At 44.8% G+C, this 18,251-nt stretch overlaps 1 long non-coding RNA gene across 2 annotated transcripts; it reads left to right on the top strand.

Moving 5' to 3' along the window:
• Positions 1 to 362: 362 nt before the first annotated feature.
• On the top strand, positions 363 to 8,333 carry LOC135907398 (uncharacterized). Of its 2 annotated transcripts, XR_010565989.1 has the most exons (4): positions 363 to 495; positions 2,457 to 2,492; positions 7,195 to 7,368; positions 8,078 to 8,333. It is a non-coding gene; the product is annotated as an uncharacterized lncRNA (long non-coding RNA). The 2 variants fall into 2 exon arrangements; XR_010565990.1 differs by lacking the exon at positions 7,195 to 7,368.
• The last annotated feature ends 9,918 nt before the right edge of the window (positions 8,334 to 18,251 follow it).

Genomic DNA, 18,251 nt, shown 5'->3' with positions numbered 1-18,251 from the left:
ATCGCCTCTCTGCCGTTACTTCCCATTCAGTTTTGCGAACGTCAGTCTATGACGTTCCTATTAAAGGTTAATGTAAGCATTTTCTTGTGACCTTTGTAGGCAGGCGTCACTAACAGTTCATTCTCGCGAAAACCTTTACACACGAAATAAATATGATGGTTTAAACATAACCACGAGTACCCCAGAGAAAGAAAAGGTCAGCATTGAACACCTGGAAGGGTACCGCAGTTTTGACATTTATCAAGGAATTTCATCATTTGCGTTCATTATTTTTCTTCATTATGTTTGCACAAGTGTTGGACATTTTTTTTTACTACATCGCGCTATATAAAGGGATTGTCAATAACTCACTGCACACCGCATCTCAAGCCCATATTTTGGTGAACATGCAGCGCTACTATCTGTTTGCCCTCTTGACCGTAGGGCTGAGTCTCCTTCTAGTCGGGGTGGTTTTCTCCTATGAAATAACCATTGGTAACATGACCGGATATATAAGTAAGTCCCCAATGTCCTTAATATTTCTCAGTTTTTTTCTACACCAAGAACCTATTTGATATCATGATTGACTGATATCCACTGGCTCCTTCGCCATAGGCTACCTCCTATAGTAGCAGCGCACAGTTTGCACCGGAGGACTTAAAAGAAATATTTCGCAGGCTAGTAGGTACGTTGTCATTCAAAACTCAGTACCTTCAGCCGGAAGTCGCTAGGCAGGAGCAACGCAACAATATCATTCAAAGTATCTTCTGTTTGACGATCTGTTATTCTTCTGATTGGCCCTCCGCCCATGCTGCTACCGAGATAGGTTGGTTGAGAATTTTGAATGATAACAATGGAATAGTACGGCGGAAAAAAAAAATTTGAACATTATACTGGCCTAGGACACGCAGGCGCACAAGCGACGTAAGCTGGCGCTGAAAAGTAACACCTATGTACTTGCATTTTCTGGCGATTGTGTGCCTGTAGCGGTATCAAAATGCCGGAATCTTGAGAGGGGTAAAGGCTGGGCCGTACAACGTAAAACTATTCCAATATGCTTTTATTCTAATCTCCTGACGTCAAATTTGCGTAACCGCGGACGCAACATCGGGCGCTCACCCGCAGGGTTGTCTGAACAAACCAATCAAAATGCTCAACTCTTTCATAGGAGATCACTTTTGTTTGCGTTAAGAACTAATAACATTGCCTGCTCTGAGCGGCTTGTGTTATCTGATTGGCTCACAAGAGGTGAGGAGCATGCTCAAGTGGAAAGGGATTCGATGGGGCCGAGCCACTGCACTGAATATTGATAACCGGACAAAGCGGGTGGTGCCGGCGTCTGCGATTGGTCTGCTTCCCCATATTTAACTCGCGGTGGCTGGTCGCGAATTGCGGCGGCATACAACGGGAGCTTAAGAATGACGCTAAAATGGATCCTCAGCAAAGAAGAGTTGCCAGAACGAGGTCGTAACATGACGAAAGTGCTCAAAAACGTTACGCGGCCACGCGAAATCCTTTATTATAGGCTAATAAACCCATGCTCTCCGGCAGGTGCGAGTAGCCAGTGCCTGAGTGAACGGCGGCGGCCATCTTCTATTCCTTTCGGAACGGGGCAGCCTGCGGCAATTCAGAAGAAAATTCAGTTTTGTTCGGCATATTAATGCATCTTTAACGCGTACACGTCACTTTGACGCTATGAGTTTTTGCGGTTTTGTGACGTCGCGTGGCAGGTAGGGAAAGTGAGTACAGCCCGAAAGCCTTTGACCAGTAGTCGAGAGCTAATGGCGAAAAGGCGTCGAATCAGAAATAACTATTTTGATTTTGTTCGGGCAAATCATACATAATCAATGTGTACAAGTCATATCAGATCCAAAGCTATCTCGATTTTCGTGACGTCGCGTGACAGACAGGTGAAGTGGGGGTGGTCCAAAAAAGTTTCAGGCCAATCGCGGTGGGCTGATTGCAGAATTGGAATAGAAACGTTTGGGATAGTTTTACGTTATAGCGCCCCTAATCAGCAACAAATGCGAGCAGCCAACCTGCCGATTCATAACAGCATGACGTAGAATAAAATCACTATAACGGAAAATATTTTATTGCACGATATTGTTCCTAACTTATGAGAAACGTCGCATCAGCGAACTCCAAAGGGAGCTATAACCTACCTAAACGAATATTGTTTCTACATTTGGAATGGACGTGCCCCCTTAAAAAGTGGCCTTGTAAGCATACTGAGAAAAGAACGATATATGTATTCGTTTGCAACCATTGTGTCAATTCATCAAAAAAGATTGTTCTTTCTGTCACCGCGAAGGCGACGGCAAAAAGAAAGCAATTATTAAGGCCTGTTCATCCTAAAGGTGAACATGGCCTGCAACACAGTGTACCAATAACTTGCACATTCTTCTTAAAAAAGCTGTCTGAAAATTGAGTGAATGAAACTGCGCATCTAATACGTTTTTCTGTTCCGCTTCAAGATTGTGATCCAAGAAAAGGCTGCACTTATCCTGATGGTAAGTTTTTCCCAGCAATTAATTTTCTTGCACTTTCAGTGTACTGCGCAGTACAGAACACAAATTAAACATGAAGTATAACTACTTCAACTGTAACTATATATGCGCTTAAATCTTAATGACTAAACATTGTGGGACGCTGATAAGCACGAGTTCGCTGGATAAAATCCAGTGGGTCCCTGCTGCACTTCGATGAACGAGAAATGGACAAAGATAAACGACGATAACGACGCTCTCGATTGCAAAATTTAAGCACGGCTCTGCATGTGCTTTCAGCTCGCGATATATTGGCTGGCGCGTACAAGCTGTCTCTTGCGGCACGTTGCAAACTAAGCGATGTGTAGTGCGACAACCTCGCCATTCGGGAGACCGCGAGATGGAGTACGCGCCTAACTCGGGGGCATGGTTCATAGCTGCCGCCGCAGACAGATTTCCGCTCATGCAGCGCTTTGGCGAACAGACGACGCGTAGTGTGCCTCGACGCGGGTACACCTGCGAACAGAGAGCAGGCGATCGAGCACATTGAGGTGCCCTGACGACGCGCGCCAATCTGTCTCCCTCTCGTAGCCATCGTCCCCATGGGCAGGTTGCAAGTGCATAGGCGGCGCCCTGTCTTTCCGACCCCTAGCGCCATCTGACGAATAGTTGCGCGAATGTGGTAGGATAACTCACGGCGTCAGCAGCCCGCGCTGCGTGTTTGGCGTCCTGCCAAACGGTAGCGATGGCGCTAAACAGCGTGCCGATATTAATTTTAACCGGGTTTCGGGAATTACAAGATCTTCATAGCTTTTTTCGTGAAAAGAATTTAGAGAAAGGAAGTCGTCTATTTGAAGTGGGGCACGTCTACGACGTGAGGGAAGTGTTGAACTCGCACTAATCGGAAGTGACTGCTAGGTTTATTCCGCAAACGAAAAATAATGCACCAGCGAGATGCGTGAAGCTCAGCGTAAGTTACTTCGTTATCTCCGGTGTGGACGCATGAAATTATAGGCGACATTGATTCTTGAAGATCGGCGACAGCAGACAAATCCTGGCGGGGAGCTGCGATTGCCGTGCTGGCATCGCAGGGAAGTGCAAGGACGCCGCGGTAGTTTCCCTGTACATACAGGACGGCGAATACGAATCCAAAACATCTCATCCAGGAACGTGGAGCGTACGAACGACTCGTAAGACCTACCAGAGGTATTCTAACGTTGCTCTCCCCAAACACAGAAAAAAGGGGATGAACTTACCAGTTGTGTTAGACTACGCTGGGAAAATATTTTCGCCCAAGTCACTGGAAGTGCGATACTCTTATGTTGCGATTTTTTCAGTGCGTGCAAAGGAGGTTCCAATAAACCACGTTGTCAAAAATTTTGGTTATCTCAACTGCCCCTTCGTTGATAATATGCTGGGCGCAGAAGGGCGTATGCCAGCTCAGCCGGCTTCAACCCCTCCTCAAATCTCTCAGCAAGCCCTAGCGCTGTTTGAATGGGAGAGGATTGGGAAAGAGTTCCACAGCTTTACTGCAGTACAGTGTGGGAACAAACTACTTTGTTTGCTGCATATCCTGGTACGCACTGCAGGCAGTGGCGTAGCAACGGGGTGGGGGGGGGGGGGGGGCGGGTCCGAGGGGCCTGTGTGGGGGTGTCATATACGTCTGGAGACACACGGAAATTGTTGATAACCTCACCTTCCTCGAATAAACCCTGGGGAGGGGGGGAGGGGACAGAAGACCTATGGGCACCGGGTGCCAGACGACCTAGCTACGCCACTGACTGCAGGTGTCCCGTTGCGGCCATCATTGCTGTAAAAGCAAAGAATTCAGCGTTATAACGCACTTGGCATAACGCCGGAACATAAAACAGCTTATGCCGTCTGACGAGCGCTATCCAGTGTTGACGCCGTTCTGCTTCATACGGTCGGCTTGGAAACCTGTAAAACTTTGTTCCTCGTGAGTTGGTGTACGTGCTGTTGCAGCCCACTACTCAACAGCTCGGGTTGCACTTCGGCATTGCTCAGAAAAGGCAACAGCTGCGCGCGAAACAGTCCACATACAGGCTTTCCGAACGCAAGCGGGCCGGTCGTATCCTGCCGGTTCCGCGCTCGCCGCCGCGAGGGGCGCCCTAGTAGGCGCGGGAACTACGTTCGCAACCTCCCTATAGTCCCTCTTGCCGAGGCACTACGCTTTTCTCCTCCCGTTTTCGCCATACCTTCCTTCTCGCGCTATATTAGCCCTCGTCATCTTTTATAGCCCCCACTGCCCTCCGCGTTCCCTCTCATCATTTCGTTGTCCTCGTTCGCTCGGTTAGGAGGTACGACGCCGACGCTGGCGACAGGAATGGGCACCTAGCTGCACTCTAAAAACTGCCGTATAGTATGCATTCAGCTCACAATAGCGAAGCCCTGGTGCTGGGCGTTATTCCGGAGTTCCCCGCTACGACGTGCTTAAAATTATCAAATCGTGCTTCAAGCCGTACTGTGCGTCATTCATTACGTGGTGTTTAGTTATAAAATTCACGAGCCACGTGTTAGTAACATTTTCAAAGACTTTAGCATGGGCAGCACTGAGATTGGCATGTAATTACATATGTCACTAAGGGCCCCACACTTGTGTATTGGGCATCTGCGGGCAAGCTTAAGATCGGAGGGGAAGATTCCAGTTTCCACTACCAAAACAAGACAATCTCAATAGAGACAAATTTCCATACTAAGGTCCCTCTTGCCGGAAATCTGAAAATCACCGACGTTAGTGAAGTATTAATTCATATCGTTGAGCGCTTCAGCATCCGTTTTACCATGAGCAAAAGATGTCATGCTAATAGGACGCTTGGCTTTCGAATTGTTATACAAATTGTTAACCTCGTTCCAAAGGTTTCTGGGATCACTAAATATCCTTTGTTTCAAATCTGCATTTAATTTATTTCGGTACTTTTTTGTATTCGCTGGGCAGAACAGCGTCATGCGTCTGTACAAATGCGTGATACTTTTTATTTTTAGTTTCGATCCTTTTGTGTAAGCATCGACTAATCGAGAGTTTGCGAATTCCTTTTTTGCCTCGCGGAGTATTGAACAAGCGGGAAGAACCTATCATAGATAGACTTAAGCGTGTGAATGAAAAGGCGGCGTGATTTCTCAGGGTCGCTTTCTGCGTGAACCAGGTTCCAGTTTGTATTTTCCAGCACATAATAAGATTGGTGAAGCAGATCCGAATTTATCTTACGATAGTACAATTTCTCATGCGAGTCCTGCCTTTCCCTGTTGAGTGGCGAAACACTAAAGATACGAAGGCGACCACAATTGTGGAGTGATAATATACCACTAGTGCAATTATTACCATACCGCAATGCTAATAATTTCTCTCGCATTTACCGATAAATCGCGAATGAGTATTTTTATTCATAACGAGGTAATTTTAAACAATATTCAATGTCTTCGTAGAAAGAACCGGTGTAATATCCGCACGCACATGTTTGTGTAACACGTGGCACACTTGTAGGCCGTATATCTCCTGGTGAGCACCAGTTTGGTTTTGAAAAATGTTGTCTACTATGGTTTGGTGAACACTCTCAAACACAACGATTCCTTCTTGTATGGAAAAATTTGCAGCCAAGCCACACTTTTTTGAACCAGGCAACAAAATTCCGATTGAGTCATGCGTGCCGCAACAACGCACTCATCTGCGCACGCACTTCATGCACGACCGTATACCTTCTTTTCTATAAACAATGATGGCAAAATATTGCGTATCGCATCTATTCACGCGTTACAAAACTTACCTTCCTAAGCTATCATACAGTTCAACCAGCCCTACAGTTTCACTTTAAAATCGGGCCTACTCCCCCATTGTAAGGGTTCCCGCATGGTCAAATAGAGTGGGAGCGAGTTAGCACCCTTTTGTCTTGCTGCCCTAGTCGCTTGACCTCATTACAAGGCCTTGCTTGTTGAACACGTGGCACCTTATTTATGCGGGCGTGAAAGTTTCGCAAGATATTGCGAATTTATAGGCACAAGAAGCCGAATACGCTCTTCCTTCATGCACGGCATGTTAGAGAGCAATAACATTGCTGTACAAAAGGGGACACGTCAGCCACCCTTTTTCACATTTCACCGGTTTACGGAGCAAACATGAATATATGAGAAGTAGGAAGTTCCAAGGTGCGGAATTAGATGTTAACTAGGATTTTCTACATCCTTCTTATTGAAAAAGTTTTGAGTTCAAAAATTATTCTCGACTAACTTTGCAATTTAGCAGACTAGAAAAGAAGCGTTACTTCCTATACGCAATAGCCGACATGCAGTTGTTTGCGTCCCCCTTGATTGCTTCAACATATACTCAAATGTTGATTATTTTGCCACTTTCACACCTCATATGAGGGGAAACGAACAGACCATGCCTACCCCGTAAGTTATAAACAGCCATTGCCTGGCTGGCTTCAGCGGCACTAGAATGCGAGAGCGCCGACCAACTTGATTCCGTGGAGCTGAAAAAGCAATAAGGAACTTATAGCAGTTGTCCACTTACATGAAGTTATCAGCCACTTTTAGAATATGCGAGACAGTCTCTTACTTTTTCTTTCGCTAGCTGCTTGTTTGTCTCTTTCCCTTAACCTTATAGAGCAGGGTTTCAGCTATGCTGTGATCGTGACAGATCAAGTATAGCCGGCTGAGCGTAGCCGCGCGACGTGACGCTTAAACGTTTCCCGCATCTTTTCTATGCAAGATCTCGCCAACACCACCCCGACACGTATGGGTGCAAGTGGCCGCTTATACAGCTTAGTGTGCGCCGAGTTGAACGACGAAAGCTCCTTGCATGAGTGTGGACAGTACGCCCGACAGATCGAGCAGTCTTGAAACATACAAATAATTATGAACCAAATAACCCAGCAACTATGAGGTATGTGGTCCAGTTTACTGATGTGTTCTTACGCTACCTAAAATTGCCTGTGTGCAATGCGCTTGATGGCCAGCAGGAAAAGATAAAACAGGAGGGAGCTACTTCAAATGAGCGCGACTTTTAATAGCGAGCGTGTTCCCTCGTCATCTTTTCTTTTTTTCAACATGCTAATGTGGAATGCAACAACGCGAAGAAAATAAAAAGCCGGAAACTCGTCGTGTTTACTATGGGTTAGGTCTGTGCGTGTGGATTGGTGTTGTTGGGCGGTTATTGAGCCAGTAAATGAATTGTCGGTAGAATTCAACGGCGACGGCCTTGTTACGCCAGTGGGTTCCAGAGCATGTGGATCCCGACGTCCATTGTGCTTTCTAACTGTTTCGAAGCAGTTGATTTAACGGTCACCCCACACTTCATAACGACACAGAGTTCACGCCGAAATTACGGTCACTGCCCGTGGGAGGGAAATACACACAGTGATTTAACTTGAAAGTCCGAGTTATATTGTGTGTTTGAGAGGTCGGTGTTTTGTTTCTGGAACCATATTTTTCTCTCCACTCCCATTTAACAGAACAAAATTAGAATAGTTGGACAACCATATGTCATTACGCCTTTAGGTCGAATAGCTATCGAATAGCTATCATTGCCAACCGTTATAAATAGCGTGACTAACACTATTTTGACTAATCACATTTCTGTGTCGTTCTTGCAGCGTGCTATATTTGCAGCGGATATGCAGGATATGCAGCGTCCATATCCGACGAAGAACTCCACATACGGACATAATATCTTTACTTTCAACAGTACTACAGAACAATGCTTTGACATCAAAGCAAATAACGACAGTTGTAACGGCTTTCTTAGCCAAGACGCTTGTGATTACTTCTGTGGCAATGGGTCAGATTACGATCTATACTACTAGACAGCGCACAGCAGAGAAACGACAGAACCAGCTACAGGTGCGCTTAACACCGCTGAATAAAAATTTTATTTGACGGATGCAGCAGTTCTGCGTGAGGGTATTTACTGATCACAATACATATCTTTCTGGTGACGGGTGTTGTCTGCCACTAAGTTTTCGCACCGCAAGCCATTTTCTTCGACTTTTTTCCCCGTCTTCTCACATTTCTTTCCGTGTATGCGCATGGTGTTGTCCATTTCATCTTGCGTGGTTTATTTAGAGTGCACGTTTTAGTCTATTGTGTAAATACATTTCGGATTGAGACACCTCGTGCGCCACTATGATTCCAAGTACCACACAGCCTTCAAGACGCCATGCTGATATAGCGTTTTACTAGCCGGAAATATTCCGCAAATATGGGATCTCGTAGTTGAAAATTTTTCCTGATTAGGATGAAAGATCACGACGTTGCTGGATGTGGATATCCAGCATATCACATAATCAAGTGCACAAAAATTCCCCTTGTGTTCAAGGAGGGAAAGAGGGTACACAGGATGGCAAAAGAGACCATCGACGTCTTGGTGTAAGCCTTCATATTTCTACATTACCTCAAAGGAAGGCTCTTGCAAGCTGAGAGCCAAGTGCCCAAGGTGGCCGTTCAGGGACCTTAAGGGAAGACAGCCTGCAGATGAAATGGTGGCCGGGGATGACTGAGAATAAGCAACCATACTGGAATTTTGGGACAGTCCAAGCCAAGGCAAAGTACTCGCGCTTTGTGATCGCATAGTTAATTTCAGAAATGGAAAGAAGGCTGCTGGCATATTTAATGCCACAAGTCTGGCCTCACCGGTGTTTGGCAAAGTGTCCATACCTTGTCCACTAGCGTTTTAAAGAAATTTGCTAGTAGAGGTGGTGAGATCCGCAAATCGATGAACGCGGGCAGTGTAGTGGTTTGTTGGTGGCCCCATGAGAAGGGAACTTCTTTATTGAAGACTGCTAAATGTGACACTGATTGCAGAATTTCACATCAAGCGTCGAAAATAAGGACACGTCAGTTCTGTGCATGTTTAGCGCAACACAACGCAGGGACGTTCTTGACGGGGCGAACCTTCTCAAGCTCGCGTTGGACACCAGAATCAATAACATGATAGCCAAACAAATTGATTTTTATAGCCATCAACAAAAAGTACAATAAGTGTTGAAACGTTTTGCGTAGTCCAAAAAGAATAACATAGGATTTAAATATACTCTACATTATAATACGCGCTGTCTTCCCCAGAACCAAGTTTTTCAATGTGATTTCGCTTAAGCCCACAGGCTTCGTCAGGACAGTCAAGATGTGTCGTCAATACCCGCCTTTGCGAGTTAAGTTGTTCAAGGAACCATTATCGAGGCAACACCGCTAGCTGCCTTTCTTCTTGGCCAAGACGAAAAATCACGTGCATAGGCTATAGAACACTCCGATAACGCCATTAGCTCATTTCTTATCTGCCTCACGTTAGATGACCTATCTTTCGGAGTGTAATATGCGATACCGACATTTTCTGGCACGGCTAGACTTACTGGTCAGCAAACAATCAGTGACCAGTCACTTTTGGCTGAATAAAGGTGTCGATACGCCACTCGAAGATTGTGGACGTCTGCATCTTGGGGCCATCATCTTCGTAATTTTCCTGGCAGCAGTACTAGCAGAGTTAGCTTCGATGTAAGGTGAACAAGTTTCAGTCTCGTCAAGGTCTTAGTTTTCGCAGAGTGGGGTCTCACAGTGGCACCAGCGTTGATAAGAGCTCAGCGATGGATGCTGTAGTGAGGGATCATATTCATAAGTCTACAGCAGTGCGTCTTACCACACCAAACAAGGAACATTGATTCTGTATTTCACGTTCAAATCAATGTCCCCCCATTATCGGAGTTGTGCTTTGTTCATGTGCTTTGCAGTCTCTTGCTATAATCAGTGCAAAGTCCTAATTGCCCGATATTTTTGGTCGAGAGTCGATCGCATTTCCAAGGATAGCGAGATGTACGAAGGCTCGTGTGGAAATATTTTTCTTAAAGATTAGTTAATGTGTAATCACGTCTTCTATATACACCGAGGTGGTACATATAGCAAAGCTGCTGTTACTCCTGATGTGTCTTACCGAATAGGCTTCGTTTGAGCTCACACGTTTATGAATGTGCTTTAGGTGTCGTAGCAAAGCGTTATCACATCAAACTGCTGACGGCTCTCACTGCTACCGCTCCATTAGAAATCAGAATCGAACTGGTTAATAGAGTGCTCAAAGCTTACAAATAGCTGGCTCCGTAATAGTTGACAGCGACACTTCACTACACACTCTACGTTCCCTGGCCTTAAAGCACAATCCAGTCATATGGCTCTCAAAGCAAGTGTTCCTGCTACTTGTGTATAGTGAGCTGTACTGCATTAAAGAATATGAACTGTCGAGATATTCCAAACATCCTCGCATAATGTGATAATGTGTGCAATATTTCACCTGACCCTTTTCAGAGGCTTTGTAAAACTTGGGTGGCTTCTTATCGCAAGAAAATGTATAGGTCAGATGATAAGGAAAGCGTTTTAGGGGTGCAACGTCATCATGCCTGCTTTTCTGTTCACAGTAAATATCTGTTTGGTCTCATGGGGCTCAAGTGCTCCACTAAAAAGTAGGAGTTATTGATCTGCAAATCTAAGAAGCTAAGTCGTAGGCCGAAGGGTTGGGTACTTGCAGTAGAACCTTGCATTAGAATTCATAATAGGGAAGGGTCGGTGATACACAAAGTTGAAGCAATCAGGTTCTTGGGTTTTGTACTTGAAGCGAATGGATCTAACATTAGAACCATTCAGCGTATTACCAAGAAGACTGAGGAGGCCATAAGACTTATAAGAAGGATCTCTAATAGGTATAGGGGTTTAGGAGAAGAAGGTGCGATGCGCTTAGTTCACGCATTTATTATGTGTCGTTTCTCGTATATGGCAGCTATGCTAACTTAGAATAGGGGGAAGAAAAATAAATTGGAAGCCGTAATCACAAAAGCCGTCAAGGCTGCGCTTGGTCTGACTTTGACTACGTCAAACGATATGTTGTTACGACTGGGTTTCCATAATGCTTTAAATTAAATTGACGAGGCTCAGCGTACTCCACAGAAGGAGCGGTTGGTAAGTACACCAGTGGGTAGGTATATTTTAGAGTCGATTGAAGAATCGGTGGCTGTGTCGCACGATAGGGCACTACTACATGGGTTGAAAGTGAACCTTAGGGCAAATATCATGGTTCGTCCGTTTGCGCCGAATATGCACCCCGTGCACAATGTAGGGAGGCGGGTCGCGAGAGCTAGGGCTTTGCTGCGAGAAGCTAAGAATCAGGAGGAGGAGTCTGCGTTTGGTGACACCGCATGGATTAATGGTAAAAATGCTTATTCGGTGGTGGTGGTAGATGGCAAAGGGAGCGTTAGAAAAACCGCTTCCATTTATACCAAAGGTCCGGGGGTCGCCGAAGAGGTGGCTATTGCTCTAGCACTAACTGATTCAAGAAGTGTTTAGGTGTTTAGTGACTCGCGATCTGCGATTAAAGCCTTCTCGAGAGGACTTGTTGCGGAACCGGCTAACAGACTGCTGCACGGTAGGTATATCACTTCGCATACAGTTATTTGGTTCATGGCGCACATGGGGACAGTGGAGGGAGCTCCGCGTAACCTCAGCAAGGTGGCGTACAGGGAGGCGCGAGGATTAGTGTGCCGTGTAGTCCCTTAGGGCGCTGGATCTCCCGCTCCTGAATACAGGGACCAACTGTTAACCTACAACGAAATCACCAAGCACTATTACTCAGGGCGCAGGGCATTCCCCCTGCCACATTTCAAATTAAAAAGGCCACAGGCGGTTACATTAAGGCTTCTGCAGACACGAACGTACCCTAACCCGGTCATCATGAATAAAATTAAGCCGGACAGCGGGGTTTCAGTCTATCGCAGTAAGTGTGGGGTTTGCTCGATTTAGAACACATGCTTTGGCGCTGCTTGGCATTGGCCGGTGATGGTTCTCCAGATGAACAGTGGTGGCAGCGGATGCTGCACAGTGAAGGGCTGGCGGACCAACTCAGTGCTGTCCAGGGGGGCTGTGTGACGGCAGAGGGGATCTGCCTCTGTACCGACGTGGGAGCGGCCCGCATCAGTCCAAGCCTGATCCCTCAGGACCTAAATAAATTTCTTCATACCATACCATACAGTATGCATATCCGGTGTGTTGAGAAGCTGCTTGCGTGGGAGTACAGAGTAGTGTTGCCTGCTCCCTTCTATAAAGAATTTAATGAAATGATCTGAAGAACAATATATTACTCATGCAGAATTAAATAGGGCGTGTACTCCCCATTTCTACACACCATCAGGAAAACACGTAAGTTATTTATTCGTTTATTTGCATAACGTATCACAGAGTGTTTCGAAACTTAACAGTAGCAGGTACTGAAACTTGAGCTTTATTCAGCTTCATCAACAGCCAATATTACAACAAACCGCAGACAGTATCACTTGGATTGGCCTGATTACCCTTCAACCTTTATTGAGTATATTATGAATAATGCATTGCAAAGTTCGGTGACCCATGAAGTTCAGTTTGGTTAAATATGATTCAAAGTGCATACAAGCCCAGACACTCGGGATATCTAGTACTGTGATTATCGTAACAATATGAGAAGCATTGTTTTTTTATATCAGTTTTGGAGCAATACTTTCTGGCCATTCGCACTTTACACCCTTTATCCCGATAACGGTCTTTCACTTTATGTCACGTATAGCTTATTTTCACTTGCAAGATTGTTTTCTAGCGCAATATTGTAGGCCCGCCTAAATTGCACGGTGTGATTTTTGAAATGCCAATTGCAGAGCAGTAAAAACGCATCCGCTAATTTCACTCTAGTGGTACATGCTGTGCGTCTCTCTCTATACGTAGGCCCAGTTTGGTTTTGTTTTGATGGCTCAAGTTTTTTTTTTTTCCTGGGGCAATCTTATACGTTCACTATAAGACGAACCTGCAAATAGTCGCTTGACGTCGAATTGATCAGAAAGGGCTCCTCAATCATGTTAATAACGTAACCCAATATGCAGATGCGATGCACATTCGTGCCCTGACCTATAAGAAAAGCTGTTAGATTCTGCAAGAAACAGCGGACCAAGTAGGTTTATGGAGTTACACCCAAGCATTAAGCGCAGCTGCGCGCACCACCTTTTGTGAAGTTACGGCGCACTGTACGATATTTGGTTTCTTATATTAAAATATAAGGAATTGGTGTTTAGAAAACTGTACTATTAGAAAAATTTTTCGCGCAATGGAACATCGCCAAATAAAGCACTTCCTACGCGTGTTTGTTTCATAACGCAATGTGCCGACAATGCCGAACTTTGAAAGGCAAAACTCATAATCTGTAGAATACATGAGAGATCGAAATGAAGAAGAGATATTCCCCATGTTACAGCGAAAATCAGCAGCTTCGTCTTGTATATTGAAGCATGCCATTTTAGTTTTACCAGTATATAGTTCTGGCGATTTCGCAAATAAAAGTACGTTGAAGTCAGTGCTTGTGTTGTGTTTCTCCTTCAGTTCTGTTGTTTTGTGGTGTGCACACATGTGCCTATCTTCTATCGCGCATGCCGTAGCTCTAGAAGTGCATCCAAAGTCCGAGTGCCCGCAAAAATGTTGGTGTCAGGTAGGGTACAATCTTTCTCATCTCCTGTTACTTTCTGCCTGTTTGTTTTGAGAACGTGGTCAATACAATACCATACCGTAACCTTCTCTGTCGACGGAAACGCTTCATTTTTTTTTCAACAGGTAAAACCATCCGCGTTCGGTGTTTCTTGAAGTAGCACCCTTACGAGGTAATCAACGAGCTCAACGCCACCTCATTTTTCTTTTCTTTTTGTCGTAAATGCGATACTTAACTGCAGTGCGCGAAGGCGAGTCGTACAAGCTATTACTCTAATGTCGCGTTTTTTTTTTGCTATTCAAAAGTACATCACGTGACTCCACTCTAGTTCGGTCGAGACATGAACTGTCAGGATGTGCTTACATATCGAACAATCCCAGCTCTACTACTTTGTTTCCTGCCGAAGAGCCGTCCACATGTCGGTAAAACAACAGTGATTACCCAACCGCAAGCAACACAAACTTGCGTTGTGCCTTTGAAAGTGGACAGTGTCAATCTAGCTGCTTTCAGTCGTTGGATCTCAGCACCTTTTTTGTTGTAGGACGTGCTGCACTAGAACATACTAGCCAGAAAATTCTTTTCTGGTCATATTAAGCCTTCTCAATACGAAATTTTGAAAATTTTTGACAGGATTTCCCTTTGCCCACAATGCGAACTGTGTGGCGACTTTGTGCAGAGTTTCGCAAACGAAAGCGCTCAAACACAATATATAATAGCTGATCGAAGCAAATTATATGTCTGAACTCTGGTTAAGTGCTAAAAGGTTTTTGCATGGCCTTATACCATTTACGTACCCTATCATTTTCTGTTTCGTGGCACAGGAAAAAGTAGTGCTTCCCAAATCAATGTTCAATGCAGTAAGTGTTGCATTGTTTTGCTTTCTTTTCTTTATCAATTTCTCTACTAGTGTGATAGCGTCAGAGCCACAGTGTCGCCGAAAATCTGGTCTTGATGTCAGCGTCGGTGTCGGCGGCGTTGTCGGTATGAGAAAAATCATCCAGAACTACGCATCTCGATCCCCGCAGGCCTTCCACGTGGCGCATAGGCGTTACTGAGCTAAATGAATTTTTCAATTTAAATGGCGACATAAAATTTGTCAAGTATGACTTACACACAGCCTACAGACACAATAGCGTCGTTTTGTTATTTGAATATACGAGAAAACATAATTCTGTTACGCGGAAGCTCAAATACGAACCGCTTTTCCAGCTGCAGTTGAAGTCTGTCTTAGTAGGAGCGGTGCGCCCCACTCGCTTCCTTGCAATACCATCCAGATGGCGCTCGCCTCCGCGCACCCGCAGCAGCGGCGTCACCCGCCGTGGCGGGAAAACACAGAAAAACCACCAGAAAGCTCGTCTTTGTTCATGGCATTCGCCGTCAGCGTTTCCTGGAAAACATTACAGTTGCATAGGCTGCAATTGCCGGGAAGCGTAAGAAGCAGTCCGGAATCCTTGAATGCCGTCGCATTCTACTCTTAAAACGCGAAGCTTTAGCGTCCATTAAATTTTTGTTACCAACTTTGAAATACAGGACATTCAGCAGTCATGCACACAAAATTGTAATGCCTTAACTGCATAAAGTGGCGACGAGTAAAGGCTAAGTTGTTGTGGAAGGCTACAGGTATATTATGCAGGTCTATCTGGAAATAAAATGTTTTTCGCGCTGATAGCGGGGAGGAAGCTCCAGGACTAATGCAGTGGTGTGTTACGAGGTAGTCATTATGGTTCGCACAGCAGTACGCCAGAATTTCCTAGACCAACTACTGGATAATAAAATTAAAGCGTAAAATTAAGGGTATGTGTCGTATAAGCATTGAAGAAAGGCGGAGAAACGTCGCCCTAAAAAACCCCTATAGCAACGAAATCTCGCGAACGTTGTTCAGATTCGCAATTTTGCTATTGTATCAAAATATTTCAATGTCGGTATACTGACTACTGTGTCTCCACTGCAGCCATTAGCTCAACGGCTGTTCGCTGTCTATGACATGTAACTGCTGAAGGTCGCGGAGAAGTCCTTAGATTTTCGGTGATATACGCTTATGTAAATATTACTTACTTTTCGAAATTATTGTTCAAGTACACCTCATAAATTGAGGCCAACCGCCAGCAGCTCACTATATGTTTTTATTCAATAAAACACTACAATAATATTGATATGTATTCAAGAAATTCGGCAATGGATGCCGAAGAAGTGATCGAATCAATTCTTTATGATATTAACAAACACTGCAGAAAATTAAAAACAATCAAGTTAAAGAAATTCCAGTATGCCAAAGTAACCTCGCTTCAAAAGACGTGTCCAGAACGTCAAAGTCAATTTTATTATTGATAAAGCTAAAGCAGGTTGCACTCATTTTTCCAAACTGCATTTGGAGCCTATGATGCTCCACAGTTCCAGTGCCTGTAAGGCGCTGGCAAAAATTGCATCGTGATGCGCGACCAATTTAATTGCAGCTTTCTAACTGAACCCGCACATGAGTGCTTTACAGACGTGGTCACTCATGTGAACCGACAGGTGCCCACTCGTTAAATAACCTCAAATAAAGAATGTTTTAAACGTCAATGCGCTTCGCTGCATCCTGCTAAGTTCTATATAGGAAATGTGCACTCCACGAAACATTATATCGTTCCCGTGCAATTTTAAGGGAAATTACGGCGATACAATCCAAACCAAAGAACAGAATCAAACTATACATAAGCACTATGCAAGCGAAAGCCAAGCGCTGTAAAATGTGACAAACATCATCTGCTCCCAATCTGTTAAGTGGTTGCTCGGCTAAACTGGTCCATTTTATCATTAATCACAACCACGTTCCACTTTTTGTACCACGTACAGATTACGTTCCATTTTTTCTACCACATTTTCTACCACGTACAGATTATAAAACTTCAGCATGCACAACCATGGCGGTCAGTACCGACGGCTAAAAATCCCTGGGCAAGATATAGTATTGACGCATTGAATAAAATAATAAACATAGTTTAGAAATGCAAAGCCACTTCCCTATCTGAATTGGTATAGCGCTCCAGGTACCGTGCGGTGTACTGGGGGTTCCGCTTCCGCCGACCGCAGAGTAGCTTTCATAATGTTTCCTTTCTTAAGAGTCTGAAGTATATGGCAAATTTCGCCCTCAATTTCTTAGCAGTTCAGTAACGAAGTTGTTGTCCTAGCTCTATTTATTCCTTACATTGTTCGTTGGCTTTTTATGGGTATTTTAAAGATCCAGCCCATATTGCGCTGCTTCTCTGAATATTTTCGCTTTCCCTCCTGTACGGGATACAGATACTTTTACTGCTTCACTTGTATTAATAATTGTAATTATGGGGTTTTAGGTGCCAAAACCACTTTCTGATTATGACGCACGCTGTAGTGGAGGACTCCGGAAAGTTCGACCACCTGGGGTTCTTTAACGCGCACGTAAATCTAAGTACACGGGTGTTTTCGCATTTCGCTCCCATCGAAATGCAGCCACCGTGGCCAGGATTCGATCCCGTGACCTCCATTCAGCTGCTCAGTAGCCCAACACCATAGCCATTAAGCAACCACGCGGGTATGCTTCACTTCTTTTCCTTTTTAATGCGGCTAGCATTCTTCGCCTACTTCAGGCATATTGAGCCTGTCTGTCCATGTATCTATCAATCCAACTATCTATTCTCTTATGCCCACGCAGTGGCCCACTTTGGCTACCGGCATGGAACTCCAGATACGTACTCGCGATCGTAATGCTGTCGTGGTCGTTCAATTGTCGTCATTCTAGGTGCGTCATGGAACTGTAGTTACGGCGTCGTCGTCATGCGTTCTTGCAGAAATAGTGGGCCAAATCGCCTTATAGTTTGGTCCAACACGTATGCCCTGAACTCGCGATGTCGTCGAAATCGTTGCATCATCATTCTAGCTTGGTCAACCGACTCTCGTCGTCCTGACATCGCTTTTGTTAGCTTGACGTAAGCGTGTCGTCTGACATAATTGCGTTGAGGAAGAAGATATTACAGTTTGATCACATTAAAAAAAAACGCATGCACGTGTTGATGATCGATTTCATTTCCTTGCCCATCTGCGTAAAATAGCAAATAACGGGCACAGCTGAAGGCATTCAGGCAAGGTTTAAAGCGCAGGTGTATGTGTACCTAGGCAAGACAAAATTTTGCGTAACGCTCCAGATACGAGGAGGAGGGTGAATACGGAAAAGCAAAATCAAATGATCATATCTTATCGGTGGCGAATCCACATAACAATACCGATTACCCTGCAAACGTATTCGTAAACATTTCTGTAATTTTTTTATTGCTCAA

Source organism: Dermacentor albipictus, chromosome 10, assembly GCF_038994185.2.
Source record: "Dermacentor albipictus isolate Rhodes 1998 colony chromosome 10, USDA_Dalb.pri_finalv2, whole genome shotgun sequence".
In the NCBI taxonomy this organism is placed as follows: Eukaryota; Metazoa; Arthropoda; class Arachnida; order Ixodida; family Ixodidae; genus Dermacentor; species Dermacentor albipictus.
This window is presented reverse-complemented; position numbering and strand designations above follow the sequence as displayed.